We start from the raw sequence: 20,891 nt of genomic DNA, 5'->3' as shown, positions 1-20,891 counted from the left end.
TCAGTTTCCTCATCTGTAATATGGGAGACCATAAACATTGCTTATATTTATACAGCATTGTAAGGTGTGCAAATCACTCCACATACTTTATCTTATTTGAGTCTCATGACCAAGCTTGTGAGGTAGGAACTCTGGGTATTTGAATTTTACAGATGAAGAAACAGGATCAGAGAGTAAATTTTGAGAGACGTTGTTCATAGGCAGAGAGCTATACTAAGTGTCGGAGGTGAAACCAGATCTTGAGTATTTTGTAAAGTTTAGAATTTTCTGTAAGCTTTATTATCACTCAATAGTTATTTACTCCTGGTGAATCTGGGACCAGAGATAAAGAGGAGAAATGTTATTTAAGTAGCAAAGAGAAGCTATACAGGAGGAGGCAGTGAAAGTAAAGGGTTTTTATAAAGACCAATTTGTTTTCTCCAAAGAAGTGTTTGACAAGCACTATTGATAAATATTGATTGATTGACTGATTGATTGAGTAGCAGGAGAAAATGCTCCACTCATGGGTGTGGATCATCGTTTTTTAATAGCAAGTAGACATGTTTTGACTGACTGCATCAGAGAGTAGAAAAAAAACCTTAAAACCATAATATTATTTTTTTTTAAGAAACAGATCATAATGAAACAGGAGGAAAGGTTTTGGCTATCTCTAACATAATGTAATTGACTATAGCTAGTCCTGGGAAACAGCAGCTAACTTTGTGGCCCCATCTAATGGCCTCTCCTTATTCTGACCTCTCTGCCACCTTTGACCCTTGATTACCCTCTGATCCAGGATACTACCCCCCACCCCTTTTCCTCCTACCTGTCTCCTTTGTCCAGGTCATGCCCTCTAAACTTTCATGCACCCAGGTCTCTGTCCTGAACCCCCTTCTCTTTCTCATTATACTTGGTGACCACAGCACTTCCCATGGATTTAATTACCATCTCTGTACTGATAATTCTCAAATTTACCTATCCTGCCCTAACCTCTCCATTGTATATTTATTATACACAACGTACTAAAAATCTATAATTATTATAGATTATAATATGTAACATATTATAATGTAACCATTGTATTTTAACCTCCAGGCTCACATCTCCTACTCCCTTTCAGACATCTCAAACTGGATGACCTGTAGACATCTTAAAATCAACATGTCCAAAACTGAACTCATTACCTTTCCCCCAAAACGCTCCCAGCTTCAGAACTTAGCTATTACTGTTCCAGTTTCCCAGGCTGAGACCTACAGGTCATCCTCAGCTCCTAACTTTCCCACCCCCATACCTAAACTGTTGATAAAGTCTATCAATAACTTGAGTGGTTCCCTAGCACCTCTAGGATTAAATATAAAACCCTCTTTTAAAGCCCTTTATAACCCAGACAATCTACACCCACACATACACCTTCTCATTCTTCTTAAACTTTACTACCAACTATGTATTTCTATCCACTGTTCTCTTTGGTCCTGACTTTCTCACTCATGGTGCGTGTGCCTGGAAGACTTTCCCTCTGCTCCCGCTTCACAACCTCTGACTTTCTCAAGTCAAAGGCCTCCTCGGCTGCTAAGTTAAACATCTACCTTTTAGGTAGATTCATCTCCGTAGAAGTGTATTCTCCTTGAGGTCAGGGCCTGAGGCTGCAGAGCGGGAAAAGGAAAAGGGAAGGACAGATTTTTGTTTGTTCTTAGTATCCAAAGATGTTATCACAGTTCCCAGTTAAGAGGTTTAAAGAGCAGCCTGCAACAAATTCACCCACTCAAGCCATCTTTCAGTCGAGCCAGTTTATTGTAACCCCAATAGAAGGGGGGTAAAGTTCTTTTCAAGAGCTGGCACCCTAAATGGGGGTGAATCTAAAGTTTATATAGAAAAGGAGTATGGGAAAGGCATGCCAGGGATATCAATCAGGTAATGTGAGGGTCCAGGTGTCTTTGGGAGCTATGGATGGGAAAGTGTAGGGAACGTACCAGACGTTGAGGGAGGTGTCAGACGCTTGGACCTTGGGGATCTGGCAGGAGGAAGAGTCCTTGGACCAGCCAGGGACAAAAATCCTTGGGCCAGGCACTCTTCTGTCTGTTATGATAAGTGGATTACAGTCAGGCCTGCAGCAAGTGAAAATTTTCTCATAAGGTGGGGGTAGGGCTAGGTTACTTTCAGAGATATGGTCTTAGGGCTTTTTGGGGTCCAGGTCCCACCACCCCATCAGTACCCAGTAATCCCTTAACAAATACCTGTTTATTGATTAATTGAGGGGCTGAACAGCAGTTATGATAGGGGCAGGGAAGGGGAGGAAGGAGGAACTAGGATCTGTGATCATGGAACTTTAAAGTTTACAAAGCTCTTTAGGAAGAAAAACAAGCATTTATAAAGCACTTACTACATGCTAGCACTATACTAAACCCATTTGATCCTCACAAGAACCCCTTGAAGTAGGTGCTATTATTATCCTCATTTTACAGATGAGGAAACTGAGGCAGACAGTTTTTAAGTGACTTGCCCAACGTCACACAGCTAATAAGTATCTGAGTCTAAATTTGAACTCAGGTCTTCCTGACTCCAGTTCCAATGCTCTCTATCCCCTGTACCACCTGGCTGCCAATTGGATCCTTAAAGAGTTAAATTTCTAGAAAGAGATACTGATGACCAAGAGCCAACTTAGTTTCATTAAGAGCAGATCATGCCAGGCTGCCCCTATTTTCTTTTTTTGAAAGGAATTACTAAAGTTTGAAAGGAAATACTAAAATAACAGAAGAATGCAGCAGTTATATTTTAGTTGGATTTTTTTTTTTTTAGCAAAGATTTTGCTACAGTTATGGAAAGGATAAAAAGATATGGATTAAGTATACTTTAGATGGGTTCACAACCAGTTGAAAGGCCAGATCCAGAGTAGTTTTTAAAGGATCAATGCCAATGTGGCAGGGGGTGCCCAAGGAAGTACCCAAAGGATCTGTGCTTGGTCCTGGATGATAAGAGTCAGGATCCAAAAGCTATTCAAGATCCTCCACAATCCAGTGCCATACTTTTGCTAGGCTGACTTCCCTTCACAGACTCCAACATAATTTTAGGACCAATGACACTCCTGACTGCAGTCCGAACCAAAGTGAAATGTAGTTCCTATTTGGTTTTAATATCTGATTTGTTTTCCTTTCTAATTTTAATTTTAATTTCCTACCTGAAAATTTTTAAAAAAGATATATATAAACACGTATGGTTTTCTTTTTTCTTTAAAAATGTTTTAAATTCATTTTGAACTTTAATACAAAAAGACAAAAAAAAAAGAACATTTCTATGTGCACAGCACAACATAAAAAGAGGATTTAATATAAAACCATGAATTTCCATTTCATACTGCTAACTTTTAAAAGAAAACAACTATCTAATAAGTACTATGCATAATTTTCAAAGTTACCCTGCTTTTCTGTGCTGTTCATTGTACACTTTTTTCTCCCTCCCTCCTTCACTCTTCCGTTTACCTTAAAAAAGACTACCATTAGACACAAGTGTGTATAGGCATATAAAATCATACTATGCATACTTCTGTTTATCAGTTCTTTCCCTGGTTGTGAATCGAATCTTCCTTCATAGGTCCTTTGTAGCTGATTTGAGTATTTATTATATTCAAGTTATTATTATTATATCAAATATTATATATATCAAAATTTATTATATTCAAAATCCTAAGTTCAAAGTTCTTCTCAGAACAATATTACTATTACAGTGTACAGTGTTCTCTTGATTAGACTCATTTCACTCTTTATTAGTTCATGAAAGTCTTTCTATGTTTTTCTAAAATCAATCAGCTCATCATCTCCTGTAACACAGCAGTATTCCATCTCAATCATATACTAGAACTTGTTCAGCCATTCCCCAATTGATGGGCATCCCCTCAATTTCCAGTCCTTTGCCACCACAAGGAGAGTTACTATAAATATTTTAGAACATATAGATTCTGATCACCTTGGGAAACAGATCTAATAGTGGTATTGCTGGGTCAAAGGGTGTATATAGTTTTATAACTCTTTGGGTATAATTCCAGATTGCTCTCCAAATGATTGGATCAGTTCACAATTCCACCAACAATGAACTAATGTCCCAATTTTCCCATATCCCCTCCAACATTCTTTGCTTTTTCCTTCTATCGCTTTAGCCATTTGATATCTCAGAGTTGTTTTAATTTGCATTTCTCTGATCAGTAGTGATATTAGAGCATCTTTTCATATGACAATATATAGTTTTGATTTCTTCACCAAAAAACTGAATATTTATATCCTTTAGCCATTTACCAACTGGGAAATGATTCATATCTTATAAATCTGACAGAATTTTTTACATATTGGAGATATGAGATCTGAGAAATTCTCTAAAATTTTTCTCTCAGTTTTCTGTTTTCCTTTTAATTTTGGCTACATTGGTTTTATTTGTACACAAACTTTTTAATTTTAATGTAATCAAAATTTTCTATTTTATACTTCACAATTTTATTCATAAACAAATAAAACCACATATGTGGTTTTCTAAGTCAATACATGGCCTGAGAGAGCCCTATGTATATTTTAGTGACCCCTGTTTCTATTTGAGTTTGGTTGGCACCACTGGTATACGTTATAGTCAAAGTAGTCTACTCCATCCTCTATAAATGCCTTCTACTTTCCCACCTCTTGAGTCTTTGAGAGGTCTCTCAGAGGGAGACTTGGACCCCACCTATTATTCAGTGTTCTCTTGAGGTATATGGGCCATTCATACACCTTTGGTGTGAGGTCTTTCTGAGCCCTTTACAACCCTTACCACTCATCCACCTTTGGTGTCTACCCAGCACCCAACTCTTACCTTTGGCTCCGAGAAGCTACAGCATTCTCAGCTGAAGCAGGTGCTGTGGAAGGCTTAGAATTTGGTCAGATGTCTAAGGGACGTGGAGGTCCCCAGTCATCGCCAGTCATCCTGACTTCTGCCTCGCCATTGGCCTCTGATGACTCTGGAAGAAAGAGTGAGGCTGACACTCTGTGCAGCTCTGCCTCACTTAAATCCAATTCACTAGCAAGTCAAAACCTCACCCCTGATGTTATTGGCCCTCTTTGAAAAAGGAAGTAAAAACCACAAAAACTCTCTTGGGTCACTGTCTTGTGGCCAAAAGTGCAAATGCACGAAGCACGTAGAAACAGCAAGCCCATAGAACATAGACTCAGCAGAGGTATTTAAGAAGACCTGGATAAGGAGGGCGATTTCCCCCTGAGCAGCTCACCTGCTAAGGCCCAATGTGTAACATTGTGTGTAACATTTTCATTATCCTAGTGAAAGGATGCAGCTTTTGCCACTCTTGGGGTTGTAGCTGCAGGGACTCCTTCCCACAAAGTGAATGAGCTCCTTACAATTTTAGCACAAACATCAGCTCTGTAGAAACCTCTCCAAGTTCTTTATCGTCATTCTTCCCCTTCAGTATGCTACCCTTTCTTTTCCCCCACTTTCATTCCTCTTTAAGCATGACCAAACTCATCTGCTTAACAATGGGAATAAGGGAAAGGATTCCTTTGATTCTCCAATTATCCTTCCCACCACCACTGTCCATGACACGGTCCTTTCCTGAGTCCTCCATTCTGAAAGGGCATCTGAGGATAGCTTGCTTTACTGAAACACAAAGCTTAGGATCTAGTCAGTCAATCAGCATTTATTGAGCACCTATTATCAAGCTACATATACAAGCGGAGAGACAACACTTGCCTTCAAAAAGATCAGTCTAATGAGGGAGAGAGGCCACATGCAAAAAAATAGAGAGAAGACAGGTTGCTGTCTTCTCAGGGGGAGGGCACCAAGATTAAGGTGGGATTTTAGCTGAGACTTGAGGGAAGCCAGAAAAGCTTAGATGTGAAATTGAAGAAGGAGAGTGTTCCAGGCATGCAAGCAGTCAGTGAAAACACTGTGAGACAGGAGAGGATGGAGGAACAACTGAGGCCAGCATCATGGGATTACGTAGAGGGGACTAAGGTGTAAAGAGATTGGAAAGGTAGGAGAGGGAGAGGTTATGAAGGGATTTAGAAGCCAAACAGAGGATTTCATATTTTGTCCAGGAGGTACTAGGGAGGGGTGACATGACCTGCACTTTAGGGAGATGAGCTTCGCAGCTAGATGGAGGATGGACTGCAGTGGAAAGAGTTTTGAAACAGGGAGATCAAAGAAGCTCTTGTAAAAGTCCAGGGATGCGGTGATAGGAACCTTCACTGGGATGATGGCAGAGTCAGAGAAGATAAGGGAGAGTGTAGAGTAGGCTGGATTCACAGGACTTGACCCTTCCTCTGATCTACTTGCTTTCAGAGCCTGGAAACCCAAACCCTTTCAAAGACAACAAAACGGTAAAATCATGCAGCCAGAAGACCTGAAGGTTGAGAGGAGCAAGGCTGCGTTGTACAAATGGTTCCAATCAGGAAACTAAAAAACCAAAATAACTGAAGCATTCTTGAATTCTTACCAACTATTCAGAATTCCCAAAGAACCTCCTAAACTAGCTTAAGTCTCTAATGACAGGCTCCTGAGGGAGAACAGAATGCAATTAGACAGAAAAATGAGTGATGTATTGGAGTGGGAGAGGCTAGAGGTATAGAGACCAGTTAGAAAGCTTTTCAATCAATCAATTAGTCCATCAACAAATATTTATTAAATTACCTACTTGTGCTAGGCACTGCACTGAGAGCTTTACAAATATAATCTTATTTGATCCTAACAACAGCCCTGGGAAGTAGGTGATATTATTATTATTATAATATCCATTCTATAAATGAGGAAACTGAGGCAGACCAAGGTCAGGTAACTAACCCAGGGTGGCAAAGCTGGTAAGTGTCTGAGATAAGATTCAAACTCAGGTCATCCTAACTGCAAGTCTCATAGTCTACCCACTTTGATAAAAAAAAAAATGCAGTGTAATTTTGGGAGGGAGGGCACTAGCAGCTGCAGAGTGGGATCAGAAATGACTTTAGATGTCTTGAACCAAGTGTTGAAACAGCCAGGGATTTCAAGAAATAGAGGTGATGAGGAAGAGTTTTCTAGGCAGCAGGACAAGTCCAGATGCCAGAAACTGGTAGCCCCCTTTGAGGAGACAAGCAAATAGCCCAGCATGGATGGATTGTAGAGTGCAAGGAGTAAAGTAACATCTAAGATCCTAAGAACAGCAGCTAACATTATAAGGTTTTGAACCTTGGTGAATGAAAAGGTGGCGGTGCCCTTGAAAGTAATATGTGCTTGAAAGTAATAGGGAAGCTATTACAGAAGCATTTATATATTATAATTATCTCATTTGATCTCTTCAGTAACCCTGGGAGGTGGGTGCTATTTATCCTCATGTTATACATGAGGAAACTGAGGTAAATAGAGATTAAATGACTTGCCCAGGATCATATAACTACTTTTGAATTTTAATTCAAATCCATCCTGAGTCCAAGCCCAGTACTGCCTTTACTGGAAAAGGTAGGTTATAGAGAATTTTAAAAGACAAACCAAGGAATTTGGTTTTGAGCCTCAAGGCTTTAGGAATTTATGGAGAAGGGGAATGACATGATCAGACTTGGGTTTTAGGAAAATAATTTTTTTTGGTTAATGTCTAAAATTATTTTTTTTTTCAGTGAGCAAAAATCTCTTTGCAAAACCACTCTACTGCCAGCTGAGAATGAAAGAAAAAATGAAACCCCTGTTATAAACATGTAGAGTCAAGCAAAAAATGTTTCTGCATTGGCCACAAATATGTATGCATGTATGTATGTACATACATATATATATGCATCCATACACGCACACATATATACATTCTCCATTCTGCTGAGGAGGGTAGCATGTTTCATCATCAGTCCTCTGGAATTGTGGTTGATAACTATGCTGAGAAGAGTTCCTAATTCTTTCCAAGTTGCTCTTCTTTACTATGTTGTTATAAATTATTTTCCTGGTTCAGTTCACTTCATTCTGCATCAATTCATACAAATCTTTCCAAGTTTCTCTGAAACTATCTCCTTCATCACTTCTTACAACACAACAGTATTCCATCACATTTATATACCAAAATTTCTTCAGACATTCCCCGAGTAATGGGCAACCAGTCAGATTTCCATTCTTTTCCACTTCAGAAAGAGCTATAAGTATTTTTTTACATTCTTTGTTAGAGTTTTGTTTTGTTCAGAACTAATCTTTGCCTTAATTTTGTGGCCGAGTGGTTTTCAGTTGTATTTTTTCATGATCCCATTTAGGGTTTTCTTTTCTTTCTTTTTTTTAAAATTTAGAGTTTTCTTTTTTTTTAATTTATTTTTAAATTTATTTATTTAACTTTTAACATTCATTTTCACAAAATTTTGGGTTCCACATTTTCTCCCCATTTGTCCCCTCCCCCCACCCCAAAACACCAAACATTCTAATTGCCCCTATCACCAATCTGCCCTCTCTTCTATCATCCCTCCCTTCCTTTGTCCCCATCTTCTCTTTTGTCCTGTAGGGCCAGATAACTTTCTATACCCCTTTACCTGTATTTCTTATTTCCTAGTAGCAAGAACAGAACTCGACAGTTGTTCCTAAAACTTTGAGTTCCAACTTCTCTTCATCCCTCCCTCCCCACCCATTCCCTTTGGAAGGCAAGCAATTCAATAGAGGCCATATCTATGTAGTTTTGCAAATGGCTTCCATAATAGTGGTATTGTGTAAGACTAACTATATTTCCCTCCATCCTATCCTACCCCCCATCGCTTCTGTTCTCTCTTTGGATCCTGTCCCTCCCCAAGAGTGTTGACTTCAAATTGCTTCCTCCTCCCACTGCCCTCCCTTCCATCATCCCCCCCCACCCTGCTTCCCCTTCTCTCCCACTTTCCTGTATTGTAAGATAGGTTTTCATACCAAAATGAGTGTGCATTTTATTCCTTCCTTTAGTGGAATGTGATGAGAGTAAACTTCATGTTTTTCTCTCGCCTCTCCTCTTTTTCATTCCACTAAAAAGTCTTTTGTTTGCCTCTTTTATGAGAAATAATTTGCCCCATTCCATTTCTCCCTTTCTCCTCCCAATATATTTCTCTCTCACCACTTAATTTCATTTTTTTAAGATATGATCCCATCCTATTCAATTCACTCTGTGCTCTGTGTGTGTGTGTGTGTGTGTGTGTGTGTGTGTGTGTGTGTAATCCCACCCAGTACCCAGATACTGAAAAGTTTCAAGAGTTACAAATATTGTCTTTCCATGTAGGAATGTAAACAGTTCAATTTTAGTAAGTCCCTTATGACTTCTCTTTGCTGTTTACCTTTTCATGCTTCTCTTCATTCTTGTGTTTGAAAGTCAAATTTTCTTTTCAGCTCTGGTTTTTTCATCAAGAATGCTTGAAAGTCCCCAATTTCATTGAAAGACCCTTTTTTCCCCTGAAGTATTATACTCAGTTTTGCTGGGTAGGTGATTCTTGGTTTTAGTCCTAGTTCCTTTGACTTCTGGAATATCATATTCCACACCCTTTGATCCCTTAATGTAGAAGCTGTTAGATCTTGTGTTATCCTGATTGTATTTCCACAATACTTGAATTGTTTCTTTCTAGCTGCTTGCAATATTTTCTCCTTGACCTGGGAACTCTGGAATTTGGCCACAATGTTCCTAGGAGTTTCTCTTTTTGGATCTCTTTCTGGTGGTGATTGGTGGATTCCTTGAATACTTATTTTGCCCTCCGGCTCTAGAATCTCAGGGCATTTTTCCTTGATAATTTCATGAAAGATGATGTCTAGGCTCTTTTTTTGATCATGGCTTTCAGGTAGTCCCATAATTTTTAAATTGTCTCTCCTGGATCTATTTTCCAGGTCAGTTGTTTTTCCAATGAGATATTTCACATTATCTTCCATTTTTTCATTCTCTTGGTTTTGTTTTGTGATTTCTTGGTTTCTCATAAAGTCATTAGCCTCCATCTGTTCCATTCTAATTTTTAAAGAACTATTTTCTTCAGTAAGTTTTTGAACCTCCTTTTCCATTTGGCTAATTCTGCTTTTTAAAGCATTCTTCTCCTCATTGGCTTTTTGCACCTCTTTTGCCAATTGAGTTAGCTTATTTTTCAAGGTATTATTTTCTTCAGCACTTTTTTGGGTCTCTTTTAGCAAGGAGTTGACCTGCTTTTCATGCTTTTCTTGCATCTCTCTCATTTCTCTCCCCTCTCTAACTTGATTTTCAAAATGCTTTTTGAGCTCTTCCATGGCCTGAACCCATTGAATATTTATTTTGGATGTTTGGGATACAGAAGCCTTGACTTCTGTGTCTTTCCCTGATAGTAAGCATTGTTCTTCCTCATCTGAAAGAATAAGAAGAGATATCTGTTCACCAAGAAAGTAACCTTCTGTGGTCTTATTTTTTTTCCCCCTTTTCTGGGCATTTTCCCAGCCAGTTACTTGACTTCTGAGTGTCCTCTCCACACTCACCTCGCCTCCAGATCCGCCCAGCTAGTGCTTGGGGTCTGAGATTCAAATGCTGCTTCTCAGCCTCAGGGCTTTGGGCGGGGGCAGGGCTGCTATTCAGTGTGAGATTAAGTTTAGGTGCTCAGGTGCGGGCAGGGCCACCTCACAGGGCTTGGTTCCCTCAGGGGGTTTATGTGGAGACCTTCAACAATGGATCTGAGCTCCTGCCTGCTTTGGGAGCCCTTGTCCCCTGCTGCCTCTGCTGCTGCCTCCTGATGGGGCCTGGGTTATGGGGACACCCTGCTCCCCTCTCAGCAAGCTGACAAGACCCTCTCACTGACCTTTGGCACCTGTGGGTGGAGGGACCTGCACTGCCACTGGAGAGTCTGTCCCTTAAGCCTGCTGGGATCTGCTCCTCTCGGTGCTGCATGGCCAAGGCAGGGCTGGGCTCTGCTCCAGGTCCGATGCGCGATGGACCTTTCAGGTCAGTTTTTCAAGTCTCTCTGGAACAGAAATCTCCTCCATTCCGTTGTTCTGTGGCTTCTGCTGCTCCTTAATTTGTTGGGAGTTCTTCTTTTCAGGTATTTTATGGTCTGTGGGTTCGGAGCGAGCATATGTGTATCTTTCTACTCCTCCATCTTGGCTCCTCCCCAATTTAGAGTTTTCTTGGCAAATTTACTGGAGTGGCTTGTCATCTCCTTCTCCAGCTCATTTTACAGATGTAAAAACTGAGGCCAACAGGGTTAAGTGACTTGTCCAGGGTCACTTAACCCAGAGATGGCATGTGGCTCAGTGGATAGAGCACTGAGCCTGGAGCTAAAAAGACTTGAGTTTAAATCTAGCTTTGGATATTTCCTAGCTATGTGATCCTGAGCAGGTCACTTAATCACTACTTGTCTGAAAAAATGGATCCCTTGGAGAAGGAAATGGCAAACCATACTATGTCTTTGCCAAGAAGAACCCAAATGGGGTCCCTCTAATTTCTCTTTTCTGCCCTTTCCTTTCTATTTCCCTACTGAGTGAAATGTAGGAAAATCCTTTGGCAGCAGTTCAGAGAATGGATTGGAGTGCTGAGAGGTTTGAAGCAGGGAGACCAATTATCAGGCCATTGCAATGCGTGTGTTTGTCCTTCGTCCAAAGAAGATCATGCCATCAGAGAAAATAATGACATGACTTGCACTTGACTTTGTTTTGAGTGAGGGAGGGCTGTGCAGGTCACCAGCCTCACTTCTCCTCCAGAGCCATCTGGATCCACTGACCAGATGTTCATCAGGATGACTGGAGATGACCCAGGATGAGGCAATTGGGGTTAAGTGACTTGCCCAAGGTCACACAGCTAGTGAGTGTCAAGTGTCTGAGGTGAGATTTGAACTCAGGTCCTCCTGACTCCTGCACTGGTGCTCTACCCACTGCACCACCTAGATGCCCCCTGGCCACTGTATTATATCTGGGGTGAAGTGGTAAGGGCTTAAACTACAATGACGGTCAATGAATGGTGGGAAAGGGATGCATGCTCAAGATATTACAGAGTTAGATACGATAGAACTGCTTGTATATGTGAAGTGAGTGAGAGTGAAGAGTCCAGGATGAACCTGAGGTTTTGAACCTTGGTGAATGAAAAGATGTTGGTGCCCTTGAATGTAATAGGGAAGCCATTGCAGAAGCCAGGTGGAAGAATCCTCTCTCCTAACAGATTTGTTGGTGCCATCTAGTGATGATAATGGGTAGTTACATATTTTCTAACTGCATGGTGGTAGAGACTGGTGAGGAGTTAATCCCATTTTGTCACATTGTGTATATAATATTTGTGAATATAAAATCCAAGCCAGTTTCAAGGGTTACTTATAAAAAATTAATAAGCTTCATCTGTCTTCAGGTGTGCCAAAGGAAAACCAGAGTAGATTTATGATTGTTTTACAGAGGAAAAGATTGGACAGAAGAGACTTAAAATGATAAAAAACCAAACAGAAAAATAGGAGGCTGGCTATGCAGCCTGCAGCGTGTCACTAATGATCATTTGAACTAAATTTGATTGAGAGCTGATTATAGAAAGGGCTTCATATTATTTTTGTAGCTTTTTGCTTTTCTCCCATTCTGCTTTCTTCTGCCATAAAGGGCTAACACATACCTCTATAGTGATATTGCAGCAGGGAGAGCATTTTATAGTGCTCTGAGGATTGGTGTCTTGTTGGCCAATTCTCTTATTAAAACTGTTTTTAAAAATCTTCGAAAAAGTGTTAGTAACGATTTTTTTTAACAGTCCTATACATACAAAACTGTTTAAACAATACTTTTTTTTTCAGCAGCAATGATCTGAAAATAAAGTGAATAACCATCAATAGTGGAAGGGCAAAACAAATTGGGATACCTAAATGTGATCCAAGTTTGGCTCTGGAAAAGTGTGGAGAAAATTTACCATGTTCCCTTCTGTGCATATGTACAGGATAACGATGAGATGTCTGGAAATCTGTTGTAAAATAATCTATTGAACAAAGTAGGAATATTTAAACTGAAATCTTAGGGGGTCATAAGTGTCTTTAAATGTTTGAAGGACATGATCAAGGGGGACTAGATGCATTCTCTTTAACAGGAGACAATAAAATCAGGACCACTATGTGAAAGGGACAGAGGAAATTTTGTATCAATATATAAGCAAGTCTTCCTATAAATAAAAGCTGTCCTGAAAGAGAATGGACTGGTTTGAGAGACAGTAAATTTCCCATAATTGAAGGTGGTGAGATAGAAGCTGGACAGTCACATGTAAAGGATGTGCTGATGTCAGAGCTTTAACCCTAGGAGGTAAATTAGGAATTTATTGAGAAGGGGAATGACATAGTCATGAACTCTTTATTTGCCTGGGACAAATTCAGTTGTGGGGTTCTTATTATTTGCACTTCATTCTCCAAGAAGGTGATGTCATGACTCACAAATGAATTGGATTTAAGTGAGGTAGGTCTGTGCAAGGTCATCAGCCTCACCTTTTACTCCAGAGCCATCTGGGTCCAGTGGCAAGATATAGATAGATCAGGATGATTAGAGATGACTGCCCCACTTGTGCATTGGAGGGAGGGACAGAATATGGAAAGGTAGATATCCTGGATCCATTTGCACCTTAGTTCAGTTCTCCATTCTTGACCCATGAAATGCTAGGATGAGATGGATAAGGGCATGGCAGAGGGGGAAAGCAGTCCCTGAAATAGGGGTATCACAGAAATGGGGGATGTCCGGGAGCTTGGCAAGTTTATAGGGGCAGTTGAACCATATGGGCTTGTGGGGGAACTCATGGTATGCAGATAATAGGGTGGAGAAACCCTTTCCTGGATGCTGAGACCCCATGGCCCAATTCTAATCTCCCTTTGCTAGTGAGAGCTCTGGAAAGAAAAGGAAACAAGCATTTATTAAGCACTGACTGTATGCCAGGTACTGTGCTAAATTCCAGGGACACAAATACAAGCAAAAAGAGAGATAATCATTGTAAGCAAGTAAATATTGCCTTGATTCTAAATTTAAATCCAGATTTCACTAGTATATTATTTTATGTCTTTGTTTTATCAAAACATATTTAAAAGAACTAAAGATAAAACAATTGAAAACTAAAAACCAGATAGTTCATGCCCTCAAGGAACTTATACTTTAATGTGGGAAGACAATACATAAATGGAGCTGCAGAGGAAGGGAAGGGGAATGAAAGTATCCAGAACAGGGAGTAGTTTTAAAGGCCAAAAAATCAGGGACAAGGCCTGGAGAGGAAGGAGGGCTTGGGCCCTTATCCCAAAATACAGGCTCCAAGATGAACTGAGCAGTGGGAGAACGGCGGGGGTGGGGTGGGGATGGGGGGTTGTTCGGCCTAATTGCTGTGGGCTGCCCGAGTCATCTTACCTTCGTCCAGGTCTTTGGTGGCCATCTGGATAAATGTATCGAGAGAAGAGACTTTCCAGAGTCAAACAAGGGTTAGGCTTTATTCAGGATCTTGGTTACATGTCCATATGCAGGTGAGTTCTTCCCCAGGAGAAAGGAACCCCCCTCCTCTTAAGGAGCAAGGATCGCACAGCGAGAAGACGGGGCAGAAGAGGGGAGGGACCCCTCTCAGGCTTTCCTGTCCCCACTTTAGCTCTCCCAGCCACATAGTCCATACGTGGATACCGTGCATGCTCTCAGTCCCCTAGCTAATCAACAAAAAGGTGTGCTCAGACCACGGACCAGTCTCAAGGGTGGGATGCTCTCCCCAGCAAGATTCCGCTGAGAAGAAGTGGAGAAACAAGAAAGCTCGAGTCTCACTCCTCAATTCCCAGCTGTTGCCTGGGGGGCCTCATGAGAGCTCGCAATCAAGAAGCCCTCATTTTTACCTGCCCAAAACCATTCACGTGAGAACTGAGCTTACACCCCAACAGGGGGTGGGGGGTGGGGCAAGCCCCAAGGAAGGATATTGCAAGTAAGGAGGTCCCAAGGAGGTCAGGGAAGTTTCATCTCTAGCAGCAGAATAGATATGGTTTTGAAATTCACCAAGTCAAAAATGAGGTCAGGAAGGTAATGAAGCCTGCATTCAGTGATCTCTGAGTTCTGTTTCCTTTCCCATTTCCAACTTCCAAAATTCTGTAACTATTATTAATGAGGGCATTTGGGGTCAGGAGTCTCCCAAGTGTCAAAAGCTTATGCCCGCTTAACGTAACTTTTCTGTTACATTAATGAAATTGTTGCACCCTCCCACCTTGTAACACTTGGGGACAATAGATTGAAAGGACAGCACTGGATAAACTATATTTTGCATTACTGCCTTATGTCCTTCCGAACACAGATTTTTTTTTTTCTCATAGTGTTCTGATTTGGTATTCCTGTGAAAACCACTTTTCCTTCAGCATTCCATAAAAGTTGTCAGCTATTTGGGTATTTCATTTTTCCCCAAATGGAAATTTATCTAGGACTTAATTTATTTAGGATTTATTGATTTGAATCCAACATTCACGCTCATATTTTCTGGTGAAAAATAAACCTGTTTTAAAGAAAATGAGATAATAGGCATGCAATTAAAAATTAAATTCAATTTCATCATGGTATAAATAATACATGAAAGGTATGATTACGGCAAAAGAAGAAAAGGTTGTTGATAACTGTGCAGATAAATATTTTCGTAATGCCACAGTGTTGATGGGGTGCTTGGGTACATGTTCATAGTCCCCAGTTCTAAAATCACATTTCTTCTAAATCACAATTCTAAAATCACAGGCAGTTTCACCCCAGCCCAAGGACAGCCTGCCCTAGCAACAACCTTTATCTGCCTTCCTGACACAGTAGCCATCTGCACCTACCCAGCTTATTAGTCTGAACCAGCTGTGTACTGGCTGAACTGGCTGTGTCCTCGGTCATAATAACCCATTTTCTACTCACTGACCAATCATATGTATCCTAGCCTTACGGACATTGATGAGAGCAGCCTAGTATGACTTAGTCAGTGTTTGGTTGACTTAGTGACGGTTTTAGGCTTAAAACCACACCTCCATGTAGCCCCACCTTGGGCTATTTCCTGATGAACTCTGGGTAAAATACCTCCAAAGTAGATACTAAAAATGCATATTCCTTTAAGAACTAACCACTCCCTAATCCTGCCTTGAATCACCTAATTAGCATATTTGGCACATTTTTTTACTATAGAATATCCAATATAAACTTTACCTGTACCCTATTCAAATCGCAGGTTCCCTAAGAACTCTTGCCTGCTGAAAAGCGTAGTGAATCTTTACCTTGACTCCAAGAATGCTTGAGTCCTACACTTCATTCCAGGAGACCTGTCCCTGTACTCCCATCTTTGGGGGATTTCATAATTTCATAATTTCATCCATTCCATCCCCCTTTCCAGTCCTCATCAATTTCTTTAAAACTACCTTTAGTAGACTACCTTTAGTAACTCTATATAGAAGGTAATCTCTTTGAGGGCAGGTACTATTTAATTTGTGCCTTGGTAGGTTCATCGCCTAGCACAGGTGCTCCTAATTAGATGCCTAATGCCTAAATGTTGGACTGAATTGAATTAAATTGGTTAGATAAATGGGAACATAATTTGCATTTTTGATTTGACCACTGGATGGCAGAAGATACCAACAAACCTTGTAGTTGGCATGTCTAGACTGAAAGGTCTGGCTTGGCTTGAATCCTTCCCTGATTAGAAACTGCCTGGGTCAGTCACAGCAACTGCAGTTGGGGAGGAGGGATGAGAGTGGTCCAGGATGGAGCTTGAAGCTACTACCTGGAGCCTGGAATTAAAGGAATGGAAGAAGCCATTAAAGGGAAAATCAAATAGAATTAAGAATCCAAAAGGTCCTGAATCAGGAGGGGTTTTCCTCTCCATTCTACCATCCCTGGAGGCCTAGCATTTGTAAAACAAAAGGAACTCCTTTGGGACTTCAATGGTGGGAAGTTCTCAGCATCCCTTCCATCTTCGTCAGATTCATCCCTCCTGAGGTTTGGCTTGGGGTCCCTGGAATGTAATGAGTGCCCAGGATCCCGGCAGACTTCTACTATGAGTGCCTTTAAAAATTTTTTTTTTCTTTTTTAAACCACTGACACTTTTCAGCCTGACCATGGTGAATTCAGCTCTAGAGAGCTCCCTGCTTGAGTGTTCTAACCCTCAATTTTAAAGATGAGGAAACTGGTAGTCAGGATGGTTCAGAGACTTGTCTAAGGTCACGCGGCTACTAAGTAAGTAACTGAGGGAAGATTTGAACCTAGACCCTTTGACTCAAGAACTGGTACTCTTTCCACCGTTTGATGTATATTTTTGTGGGTATCCTTAAACAGGAAATGATGGCTTGAAAGGATATAAAATAACGTATTTAAAAATATGAAATTTTCTTAAATTTCACACCAGTCATTAGTTCCCCATCCATAACAATGGTCTTGTTCATTTCAAATGCGTACTCTCTTTGGCATCAGTCTCTCTTAAATAGCTCACTATTTGGGGGTGTACTTTCTCTGAAAAGTTTGCATATGCAATTCACATTAGTATTCATGGGAACCATATGCATGCATTAAGCTATGAATTAAGTGGGATAGCAGAAAATAACTGCTCTGTAAAAATAATCCATTTTATGGCTTAAATTTACTGTAAGACATATAACTTGGTGCTGAAGTAAAGCAAATTTGTCATATTCAATTCCATAGGTTTTTACTGAGTCCCTACTGTGTGCATAGTGTTCTGTTAGGCAACTCGGGAAGGAAGACACATAAGGTAGGCCCTGTCCTTTGACATCTTCCCATCACAGGATTTCATAGCTGGAAGGGATTTAACAGGACCTTGATAGTAAACCTGATGAATGGTCATCCAGCCTTTGCTTGAGTGGAACCCACTACGTTCCAAGGAAGCCCTTTCTATTTTTGGATTGGCTTAATTTTTAGAAAGTCTTTCTGGTCATCAACCTTAAACTTGCTTGTTCTCTGGGACCAAGTAGAATAATCCTAATCTCTTTCCTGCCATGATCACCCTTCAAATACTTGAGAAAAACTAAAAAAAAAAATTCCCTAAATTTTCTGTTTTCCAGCCTAAGCATCCCCAATCCTAGCAACTGGTCTCCGTTTGACACAGCCTCCAACCTCCTCATCATCCTCGTTACCTTTCTCAGGATATTTTCTAATTTTTATCAATGTCCTCCTTTAACTGTGGCTCCTAAAACCGAACACAATTACTTCAGTTAGAATCTGACTACAGCATAGTACAGTGGAATTGTCAGCTCTTTATTTCTGGAAACTGTGACTGTTAAAATAGCCTAAGTCCACATTACCTTACTTGGATGAGTGAATGAAAAAACATTTATTAAGTGCTTACTATGTGTAAAGTACTGGGGATATAAATAGTAAAGGTAGACAGTCCCTACCCTTCCCAAGCTTACATGTTCTAATGGGGGAGGTTTTCGGCAGCAAGTTAAATGGAAGATCCCATGGTCCTTAGGGTGCAGTGGCAAAGCAGATGATAGGAATGAATGTTTCTTTTAAAATACTATTTCCACTGATAAAAGCCATATTTTTTTTTTCTGATGTTGAAGCATTGAACAGTGACAAAGACTTGGGTGGCTCATAATTCAGAAATTGCCATGAGGTGATCTGGGGATGCTGCTAGTCACCAGTGGGAAAATGGGACATATTCCGGACTATTTCTAGCTAAAAGGGAGAAGGAGGAAACATGTTCAAGGCCTTCAGAAGGGAGGGGAAGGAGGGGAAGGAAGGGCCTTGCTCAGTTTCAAGGTTCTTCCTTCCCCTCCTCACCCTCCACCTCCAACGTAGGCTCCAAAACCACACGGATGCTCCAATTTCTGGAATTGTGAGGGGGTAGATCTCCCATGACTGATAGGCCTGGAGATTACACTCAAGTGAGAAATAAAATTCAGTGGACATTTCCCTCTATAAGATGTAATACAGATAGCTCTTCTTACAAACTGTAAGCTTTCAGTGTGTGGTAACAGTCTATGTAATGTCCTCAATAGGTTGACCACTGGTACATTTGCATTTTATACATATTCAGTTACCTGGAGAGAGAAAAATCTTTATAGAATCTTTCTTATTCTTTGCTCCTTTGACTATAAAGAAAATTAACTTGTGAGACTTTGAAAGATTTACGTAGAGATTTTTCTGAAAGGTTTTTTTGTTTTTAAGAACATGTTTAAGGAATATGTTTCTTTTGCATTTTTAATCATGGAAATGTATTTTCAGTGATTCACTAAGACTTGGAACCATTGATTTTCCCACTTTATATTAATCAATTCCACAATTTAAAAATGTCCTTGACAATAAAAATTTTATGTAAACATACTGTGATTGAAGACAACTTGCGAACAACTCATTCTATGCCCATTTTTGATTCTTAGGATTCTATGTTCATATAAGCATGTATATACACATATACAATAGTCACTTTGGAGAATCAGAGTGGTACAGTGGATGGAGTCAGGAAGACTTGACTCTAAACACCGGCCCTGAGACTTAGCTGAGAGATCCTGGGCTACCCACCTCTATGAACAAGAAATTCTCTAAGACTTAGCTACTAAGTAATAGATGGGCCGTATGATTTGTTATTAGAATGCATTTCGGTACCAATGAAATTTACTTGGGCCATTGATGGACAATGTCTGCTGTCCAAGGGCTAGCCAATCAACACAGATTCCTATTAAACTGTAAGCTCTTTGAAATCAGAGATTGTCTGTTGCCTTTTCTTGTATCCCTAGTGCTTAACACAATGCTTGTAGGTATTTAATAAATGCTAGCTACGTCCAATGAGGTTCATCAGCAGGTTGGATAGAAGGTGATGAAATTTTTTTCCCTCAGTAATTCTTGATGACCAAGTTGCTGAAGGACTGAAATCTTCATCGGTGAATGGAGCAGCTAGTTTGCCTACTGCCTCTGGAAACACTGTCAGCTATAGATTGGTTCAGATTCAAAGGCACTCAGTCATTGCTGTGGTCCTGAGATCTCTGCCTAAGTACGACCTCAGCTTCCTATGCAGTCAAGTTTTTATACTTGTTGAACACCTACTATGTGCCAGGCTCTGCTCTAAATAGGGACAGGCTGTGGAGTCAAGGAAGTACCACACTAGCCCTTTCAAGCTTTGAATTTGACCTCTTTTGCTGGCATGAATGACAACTCCTGTTACTGGGATATGATCGATCAAGGAGGGATCACAAGGGAAAAGGATGGGAAATGCCATTAGCCAAATGGGAGGTTTGAGCCAATGGGGTCAATTGAATAGTTGAATGTTCCAATCATCATAGTCATAGATATGAGATAAGAATGGAGTATGTTGCAAACTCATACCTTTATCTGCCCAGTAAACAAGGTGGTATAGTCTCCATTACACAAATATACCAATACCTGTTTCTAAAAATAATCTTTCAATTAATGAGCATTTATTTTCTCTCCCTCCCACTTTCCCTTCTCTGAAAAAAAGAGAAAGAAAGAACCCAAACCATTGTAACAATATATATAACTAAACAAAACAAATTCTCACATTGGCCATGTCCAAAAAAGTATGTCCCATTCTGCATATTGGGTCAATTACCTCTTTGCCATCAGGTAGATGGCATTTTTCATCACTCTGTGCCATATTTAGCCTGTTGAGCTATTTAGTCCCCAGACTATCAGGATGACTGTGAAATTGTAAGATCAAAACCTACGGGAGCATGTTTTAAACTCTCTGTGTGTCTCTTTCTCTCCCCTTCGCTCCTTTCTCCTTCTCCCTCCCTCTCTGTGCTTCTTTCTCTGTTTCTCTCTGTGTCTCTGCCCCTGTCTCTGTCTCTCTGCCTTTCTCTTATTAAATATATGTAATTTGGCTGCATAGAATAGGCTGCATAGATAGAGGACTGTCCTTGGAGTCATAAATATTCTTCATTCTTTGAATGATAGACATAGCATTCAATTTCTATCTCTGACAGATACTAATGGTGTGACTGGTCAAAACATTTAACGTGCCCATGTGCCTGTGGTAACTGACTTGAAATTACAGAGAAGTTGCTAATTTGTATCAATGGAAGGGCTCCCAAAGTACC

Source organism: Notamacropus eugenii, chromosome 2, assembly GCF_028372415.1.
Source record: "Notamacropus eugenii isolate mMacEug1 chromosome 2, mMacEug1.pri_v2, whole genome shotgun sequence".
Taxonomy (NCBI): domain Eukaryota; kingdom Metazoa; phylum Chordata; class Mammalia; order Diprotodontia; family Macropodidae; genus Notamacropus; species Notamacropus eugenii.
Note: the sequence above shows the minus strand (reverse complement) of the source record.